We start from the raw sequence: 8,895 nt of genomic DNA, 5'->3' as shown, positions 1-8,895 counted from the left end.
AAAAGAAAAGTTTATGGGACTAATCAGGTTATAATATTTTTGTAGACCTAATGGGTTATAACAACTCTAGAATGGATTTATCAATAAAAAACCCAAAAAAAAATCTAGAAAAAAAATTTAAAAAGTCAAAAAAATCCACTATTTTTTGTTTTTTAACGATTTTTTTATAGAATCTTTTTTAAAAATTATAATTTTTGATTTGTCTTCTCGAGCTGAATATAAAAATTTAAACTTTCTTGAAAATTAAAAAAAAATACTAAAGAATAAAATAAGGAAAATTTACCCATAAGTCCTAGTTTTTGAAACGTTGAACCATTTAGTCCTAAAAGTTTTCTTATGCTCCATTTAGTCCCATTTTTACATCAACATGATGTGAATGATGTAAATGATCTGATGTTTCATTCTATAATTTCAAAATTTATTGAAATCTGATGAACATTAGATGTTTTTCATCCTATATTTTCAAACATTATTGAAATTTGATGAACATTAGATGTTTGAAATCCAATGCTTGTAACATGACTCTGATATTATTAACATTGTATCTGATGTTATTAACATTGTAATGGGACCTTTCAGTCTATAAGAAAACTTTTAGGACTAAACAGTGCATAAGTTATTAATTTGGGATTTATTGGTGCATCCCCCATAAAATAAACAAAAAAAAAAGCCAAAAAATGAGAAAATCCCAAAGCAACTCTTAGGCCCCATTTGAGTGTTGCCAAAACACTATCACATCACTCTTTTTATTTTTTATTTTATAAAAAATTAATTAAAATAGATACTTCCCAAACAATTTTATACAATTGATGGTTTTCATACTCATTCCTAAGAAGAATTATCTTGTCTTTCAAAATTTTTAATTAGGCTGCATGTTCTTCTAATTCTATTAATTAAATGTTATGCGATACATATATATATATATGAAAAAAATAAAGGGTACGAAACCAATGTAATAATTTTTCCATTCGGGGATATAGTTATATTTATTTCAATCTGATTTTAATAAAAAATATTTTGAAACACATCGATAAGTTAGGGTATCAAAATAATTGAGTTTAAAGTTAAAAATTCGTGCAAAATATCTGAAAAAACCCAACCGGCGGTGGTCCCTACTCATCTGCCGCCAACCCACCACCAACCCCGAATCGTATATCTGCAATCGGCGACATTATTGATGAACACACTACTAAACCTTTTCTTCTGAAAAACGGTGGTCGTGGTTTTTTTAACGCAGACGACTTGATGGTAAATCTCAAACACATATTGATTGCAAAATTATTTCCTGTGCTAGCTGGGCTTTTTTGGGCAAGACTTTATACCAAATCCTTTTGGAATGGAAGTATATTGATATTGATCTTGAAATGGAGCGGGGCCAATTTCGCAATCAATTTGTACCTTTCCCAGAGAGCGTGAGTTAGGACTACCCTAGGCAATGCCCTACAACCTTACACTAAATCGATGGGAGTCTTACCTGACCTCCCATCAATTTCATCTCCCTCTTAGATTGGATTTATGTTCTCAGCAGCTTTACAGATTTGCTAATACGTGTATTGTGGTGGGTTGGCCTAACTATAGTATTCTCCAAAGCTACGATGTTAACACCAAAAATTGGGAAACAAAAGAGTTCTTAATACCCAGAAGAACCTGCTTCTTTGATGCAAGAGTCACTTATTATTGGGACCATCTGTCGCCGTTGACAGTTTGGTTTCAATTTTTTGAATTTAATTTTTTAAAATTTCAGTTTTTTTATTTTATATATATATATATATATATTGTTTTTAGTGAATATTTTCTTAATTTTAAGTAATTTTTTAAAATTTTTTTAGATGCACTTTATTTAAATGTATCTAAATAGTAAAATATTTATGACAAAATATTTTAAAAAATTAATAAATACATAAAAATATGAAAAATGTACTAAATTTTCGTTTTTTTTTTTTATATTTTTGATATTTAGTGAATTTTTTTAAAAAAAATTTCATAAATATTATACTTTTTAAATATATTTATGTAAGATGTGTCTAAAATTTTTTTAAAAAAAATTACTTAAAATATTAAAAAAATTAATTGAAAATATTAAAATACGAAAAATAAAAAATAAATTTTTTTTTTTTGAAAACTAATCAAAACCAAACAAGCTAATTGATTTTCATGTTCACACCTAGTTGGATATGATTAACGATTTGGTTCGTTGGGAGTTTCCATGACCATGGAGAAGCGAATGGAGTGCTTGATGCTGATAGTTTTCCAAGTTTGGCTAATCTAGGCAATGACAAGTTCTGCTTGCTGTAGGTTTCAGTGTTGGATCCCATGCCAACAATTGAGGGAAGGAGTGGGAGGAGTAGGTTACTACAACTTATAGCTATTCTTCTCACCTTCACTGCATGAAACTTCGGGTTACCACTCGCAGCTTTCCCATGAAGAGCGGAATTTTTCCCTTGGAAGTCTCTTTAGTGTTGTGCCAATCTTAGATAGTTTCTGGGGTCAAGTTTTTCCGTCATGACTAGGTGGTATAAGCATTTTATTCTTAATTTTATGTTCTACTTCATTCTTCTATGGTTCTTTTTATTGTTTTACTATATTATAGGATAAATTATATTCTGTATTAAATCTTATTTTAATCTCTACATATAAAATTATGACTAAACATGGGTCTCATCCTATCTCCATCACTTAAAAAGGATTTTGAGACCCAAAACAAACTATTTTTGGTCACTACATAAATACTACATAATGAGAAAAAGTACTTAAAGAACTGTCCAGATTTGAATGCGTAGATCAAATTGATTCTGCGTATGATGTACTACACACCCATTGTCTAAGCCTCCGTTTGGGAAGTGGGTTGGCTTTTTGGCTTTTTGGCTTTTTTGGCTATTTTAGCCTGGGCTTAAAAGCTTGGTTTGGGAAGGGCTTTTTGACTTTTTGGCTTTTTTGAGTTTTTTTGTGAGAGAAGAATGTAATGATTATGGGTTAGATGTGATGTTTTGTTTGTTATGGCTAAAATAGCCTATTTTGTCTTTTGTGGCTAAAATAGCCAAAAAAGCCCAAGAACCAACTTGCCAAACAGAGGCTAAATCTGTAACAAATTCAAATTTTATTCACTTATTAAAAAAAATTCTTGGCTAAATAGCATTTCTGTTAAGCAACTGTTGGAAAAGAACTTAAGAGAGAGAGGATTGATGACAAAACTTGTGGGCGTGAACTCTTAAAAGAATTAGGGTAAACGACAATGCTACGTAGTTCAAATTTTGTGGCTCAAATGGCCAAAACGACGTCGTTTTGAGTACAGAACAACATAAAAATAGCCAAAAAATCGTTTTGAGTACAGAACAACATAAAAATGGCCAAAACGACGTCGTTTTGGCCATTTGAGCCACTTTTGAGCCACAAAATTTGAGCTACGAGACATTTTTCTTAGGGTAAATTATAAATACATTTCTTTAAATTTGATTAAAATATGAATAGTCTACAAATTAAAATTACATTCTACATTCTGAGATTTCTAATTTTATAATAAATAGCCCATTTTATTAATAAATCATCAAGTCAATTAACAGTTTTTAATGATATTAGAAATATGTTTCATTTAATAATTTAGGTAATTTTATTATTGTATAGAAGAGCAATTATGAATTTTATTTTTTTAGTTAATTTTGTAAAATAAAAAATTCTAATAATGGGGTATTTATAATTTTTCAAACTATAGGGGCAATCTGTACTTTAATCAAACCATAAATAATGTACTTGTAATTTATCCAAAGAAATTAAGATGATCAGAGTAATGCTGGGAATACCAAATTTTCTACCAAATAAATAACAAAATGTCTTACATGACCCCACACCCATGTGAGACATTTAGTCATTTATTTGGTAAAAAATTTAAAGTCTATAGCATTTTTCGAAAATTAAAGAATAGAGTAGTTAGAGTCTTCAATGTCATAACTCTCGCAAGTGCACAATTTTAGTATCATTCAATCAACACTTCATTGCGGTCATGTCCTAATGTTAGGGGTGTAAATTTCGCCCAATCCAGCTCGACCCAACCCACCCGGGCCTGAGCCGGAGCTGGCCCATGTCGGGCCTTTTGGGCTCCCGCCAAAATTCGGTCCAAGCTGGCCCATGGGTCATAAAATTAAGCCCAGGCCCAGTGGGTATTCGTGTCTTGGGCGAATCGGTGGGCTTGGGCCTAGGACTCGGCTCGAACTTGGGGCAAGCTTGGGCAGGCTTGAACAAATTTTTTTTGTATTTTTATTTTTTTTACCAAAATTCTATTATTTTTCACTAAACAAAACACTGGGCTTCGGGCCGAGCTAGGCTTCAAAATGATGGCCCAAGCCCTGGCCCAGGGTCTTAGGCTGAGCTTAGGGCTCAGGCCCAGGCTCACCCTAGACAGTGAGCGGGCCACCCATGGGCCACCATTTTTACACTCCTAACTGATGTCGAGGGCTACAATTTCGTTAGTCTGTGATTAGTTGTTGATCTGTTTAAATTCAGTCTGAAGTGTAGATATCGATTCTTACATTGGTTGGAATTGGCTTGCTCAAGCTGAAGCCTTACTTTGGGTTATTTTGGAAGGTTGGTTAAAAGTTAATCTTTTGACTTTTTTTTATTGGAATTGGCTTATCTCCAAAAGTTTACGTTAGACTCTGAATTCAAAATTTTTAAAAAAAGTTATATTGAATGAGCATTGAGTTATCTTAAACTGATATATTGTATTGTGTGGGAGCCAAAATTATAGTAGCCCAAAGAAGTACACGGGTCCTAGTAACATAGCCCAACACAATTGGACCCAATTTGAGGTCAGTTCATTAGGCAGATCTATTGGGCCGAGTTAGAGCCAAGTAAGATTAGATATAACAATCGCCGAATAACGAGCCTCAATGCTTGGTAGCCGAGCAGAGTAGTTCAGATAAGTTGGCTTCTTGCCCAGTTGCCGATTCTTCTCCATAAAGTGCAATAGGGGAATGGGCCCTAACAGGGGATGTATAGTAAAAGATAAAAACTCAAAGAAGAAACTCTATAAAAGGGAGGAGAGGACTGAGGAATGAGTTAGGTTCTAAATAGTTTACTTATAGAATAGAACAAGCAATATATTTGAAAGGAGAAAACTAACTAGATCGTCGGAGTGTTAATTTTGGTGCCACCGACCGGAGTTGTTCTTCTGTTTCAGGTGGCCATCAAAGGACTACTCCAAGATCTGTGGGTATTTTGAGACGTTGGTAAAAAACTGACTTTTTGACTTTTTAATTTTTTTGGTGGCTTTTTTGGCAAAAAACTAGATTCTTTTGGGTAAAAAAAGTTGCATCTTTTGGCTAAAAAAACTAAAAAGTCAAAAAGCTAGCTTTTTTGGTGTGTTCCCAAAAGAAGCTTGTTTGGATAAAGGAATATCCCAAATCCATTCCCCCACATATTGTATCGGTATTCCATATTCGTATTCATATCTGTATTTGTATACATATCCATGCTTTTCTAGAAAAGTATAATCTGAGTTGATGCCAAGTTGAAAAAAATTGTCTTAAATTATAAGATGATTAATTATTCAAAATTAAGATAAAAAGAAAATAATTCTAATGTTGAGTTATCTTTCTTATTTATTTATTTATTTTGTCATTGTTCTAAGCAGTTGAGTAGCTGATTGGAAGATGATTTGCTGCATGGCACGGTGGAAAGATGGCGAGCTTAGCTGATTGGACTAAGAATTTTGATTACTTGTTAGCTATTATGACTCGAGAGACTTGTTAAAACTTTTAACTTAATACATTGTTGGTAAATTATACACACTACAAAAAAATTAACTTTTTGCGACGGTAAAATACCGTCGCTAATACTCCTAATGCCGTCGCTAATACTTTTTGCGACGGCAAGAGGGGGGTCGCAACTGCAGAGGTTGCAAAAGAGTTTTTGCGACAGTAAGTGCCGTCGCTAATGTTTTGCGACGGCATTTTTTACCTTTTTGCGACGGCACCGTGCAGTCGCTAATAACATTTGAAATTTCTTGACTTTTTTGCGACGGCCCTATTTTACCGTCGCTAAAAATGTTATTTGAGACGGCAAAAAATACCGTCGCTAATAGTCTTTTTTTTTTAAAAAAAACACTGTTTTTTGCGACAGTGTGGTGCCGTCGCAGAAAGTATAAAAATATGAAATTTTTTATTTTTTACGACAGTGTAATACCGTCGCAAAAAATATTAAAAAATAATAAAATTTTTATTTTAAATAATAAAATTTCTATTTTTTGCGACAGTATAATGTCGTCACAAAAAGTAAAACCTATGACAAAATTAATAAAAATATTAAAATTTTCTATTTTTTCCGACGGTGGTACCGTCTCTCACTCTCTAAGAGCTGATTATTTACATTCCATTCACAAAAATATCATAACAGAAAATAAAAATAAAAATTGATCAAACCATCAAATTCAATATTTTACAAAGAATAATTAAACTGTACATGTTCATAAAAGCATATTTAAATTATAAAATTCACCAAAATCCTACAAAATAATAAAATAAAATCTAAAATTCACCAATCAGCACATTGGATATTTAAATGCTCTTACAAAAAATAAAAAAATAAAAAATTTCCAACAAGATCTCAATTTTGAGCCTATTTCAAAAATCAAGCTGCAAATTCCTTACTTCTAGAATCAGATCTTCCCCTCGGCAAAATTTATCCTTTTGACCTACAAATAAATAGATAACAGTTGCAAATTATAATCTTTTGGAGAAACCAACTATTTAAACACCAGTAATGAAGACAATGAAAACTGTGGAAAGAACACTTACGTTGTCATCAGGAACAACTGCATATCTCTCAATTGGAGAAACCAAAGCTTTCCCTGCTCACAAAAAATAATAATAATAATAATAATAATAATAATAATAACAATAACAATGGAATTCAATGTAGTCCAAAATAATGCAATAAACTCTTATTGTAATATACCTGGGGAATTTTTTCATGTCTGATGAGAGTGGGAAGGGTTGGACTTAAAGGGTTCCTACCTGTCTTGGATTGTAGAATACACAAATTTATTTGTAGGAACTCACATGCAGAGGGTCCATCATAAAGAATTGTGAGAAGAATACTAATATGTGATTATAATTAACTCTATATATGGTAGTTAATCAGGCGTAACGAGCCAAATTCAGTGGCCAATAACTTCAGACTAAATATAGACATTGTGACATTCTGCAACATCTTAGTTTGGAATCACCGACTAACAATTTAGTCGCCAAAATGTAAGGAATTGCCGACCAATGATTTCAGTCGCAAAAGTGTAGAATTTGCCGACCAATTTTTTTTTTTTTGAAAACAATCAATTTTTGTTTATAAACATTCAATCCAATATCGAACAAAATTCATTCAACCCAACCACAATTAAGGAACAATAACATTTAAAAAAAAAAAAAGCTTAGGAACAATCATTAACAAATTTCTTTTCTTGTAACTTCACTAAATCATCAAACACTAAAATAGTTTCCATCTACTAGTCTTATATGCAACTGATTCAATTGGGCAGAGTTCAGTTGTAATTTTTACCCCATGGAATGATTGCAATTACACAAAACAGTTTTCACTGCAGGGAACAGATCTAAATAGAAAAAAAAACCACTCAAAAAAAAATAGAAAAAAATTTCAACCACTCAAAAAAACATGCATGGCATTTTAACGAATATGATAACCAAACCAAATTAAAGCTTATGTCCCAGTCAAGTAGGGTCGGCTACATGGATCTTTTTTCACCACTGTGTCATATTAAAGACTATATGCTTAGTTGATTTTTTTTTTTTTTTACTAAGACGTCCCATGTCTATTTAGGTCTTCCCCTCCTCATAACATTTACATTTATAGTGATTACATCACTCTTCCTTACAATTGAATCCATAGGTCTTTGTTATACATGACTAAATCATCTTAGCATCTCCTCTCTCAACTTATCTTCAACTGATAGTACTCCTACCATTTCGCGCATATATTCATTTCTAATCCTATCTTTCACACATCCATCAGTAATCAATTTAAAGAAGATGATGACAAGGTAAAATTTTATTAAATTTGGATGATCAGATAAGGCAACAACAACATTCACCAATCAGCATCATAGCAGAATTTGTGCATTGACAGACACATTTGAGACTACTGCATTTCCTTATCTTGGAAAAGTAAGAATTAATTTTTCAGTCAGCCCAACTAGCATGTGGATGCCAAAGCTTTGCTTATGCCCACATAGCATATGCATCATTTTGAAAGAGAGGGTTATGCAACAAATGATTAAGTAATCAAAACCCTACAAAAAGTAAACAGATAATGTCATGACCCAAACCCGGCCCTATGGGTTTAGCACCGTAACCGGCCAGTAATCCGAGATTACCGAAGGCCTGCTTAACAGAAATACAGTAAAACAGAGTACAGGGCCTGGCGGAAGCCAATACAGTAATTAAACAATGTCCAATGAGCTGTGACAGTCTGTATGCAAAAGATTTTCCATGCATTCATACATAAACGGTACAGAACAGTATGAACAATATTCACATCCATTCAAACTAGGGACTCAACCCTACATAACAGTACAGAAAACATTTCGTCTGTACAAAACAGTACGGTCTATACAAAATTTACAGTCACACAGTACCGGGACCTAATCCCTGTATAACAGTACAGTAAACAGTCAGTCTATACAGAACAGTTAGACAGTACAGAAGACAGGCGGGGGAAACAACCAAAACACCCCCAAGCCATAGCATGGCAACTCGGAACCTCGCAGTGAGACGCAAAGGCTGGCTTGACAAAACTGGAGTAACCCTGACGCTCCTAGCTCCGATCTGGTGCTTGTACACCTACATATATATATGAGCAGTGAGCTAAAGCCCAGTGAATAACATAAAGCGT

General features: G+C 32.9%; 1 long non-coding RNA gene across 1 annotated transcript; it reads right to left on the bottom strand.

The window, feature by feature from the left end:
- Positions 1 to 6,381: 6,381 nt before the first annotated feature.
- LOC114320696 (uncharacterized) lies at positions 6,382 to 7,092 on the bottom strand. Its single transcript, XR_014356461.1, has 3 exons — positions 6,949 to 7,092; positions 6,789 to 6,841; positions 6,382 to 6,685 (listed from the first exon to the last, which is right to left on the bottom strand). It is a non-coding gene; the product is annotated as an uncharacterized LOC114320696 (long non-coding RNA).
- Positions 7,093 to 8,895: the final 1,803 nt, after the last annotated feature.

Source organism: Camellia sinensis, chromosome 15 (assembly GCF_055761805.1).
Source record: "Camellia sinensis isolate YWXY chromosome 15, ASM5576180v1, whole genome shotgun sequence".
In the NCBI taxonomy this organism is placed as follows: domain Eukaryota; kingdom Viridiplantae; phylum Streptophyta; class Magnoliopsida; order Ericales; family Theaceae; genus Camellia; species Camellia sinensis.
The sequence above is the reverse complement of the archived record's forward strand: the minus strand, read 5'-3'. Positions and strand labels throughout refer to the sequence as shown.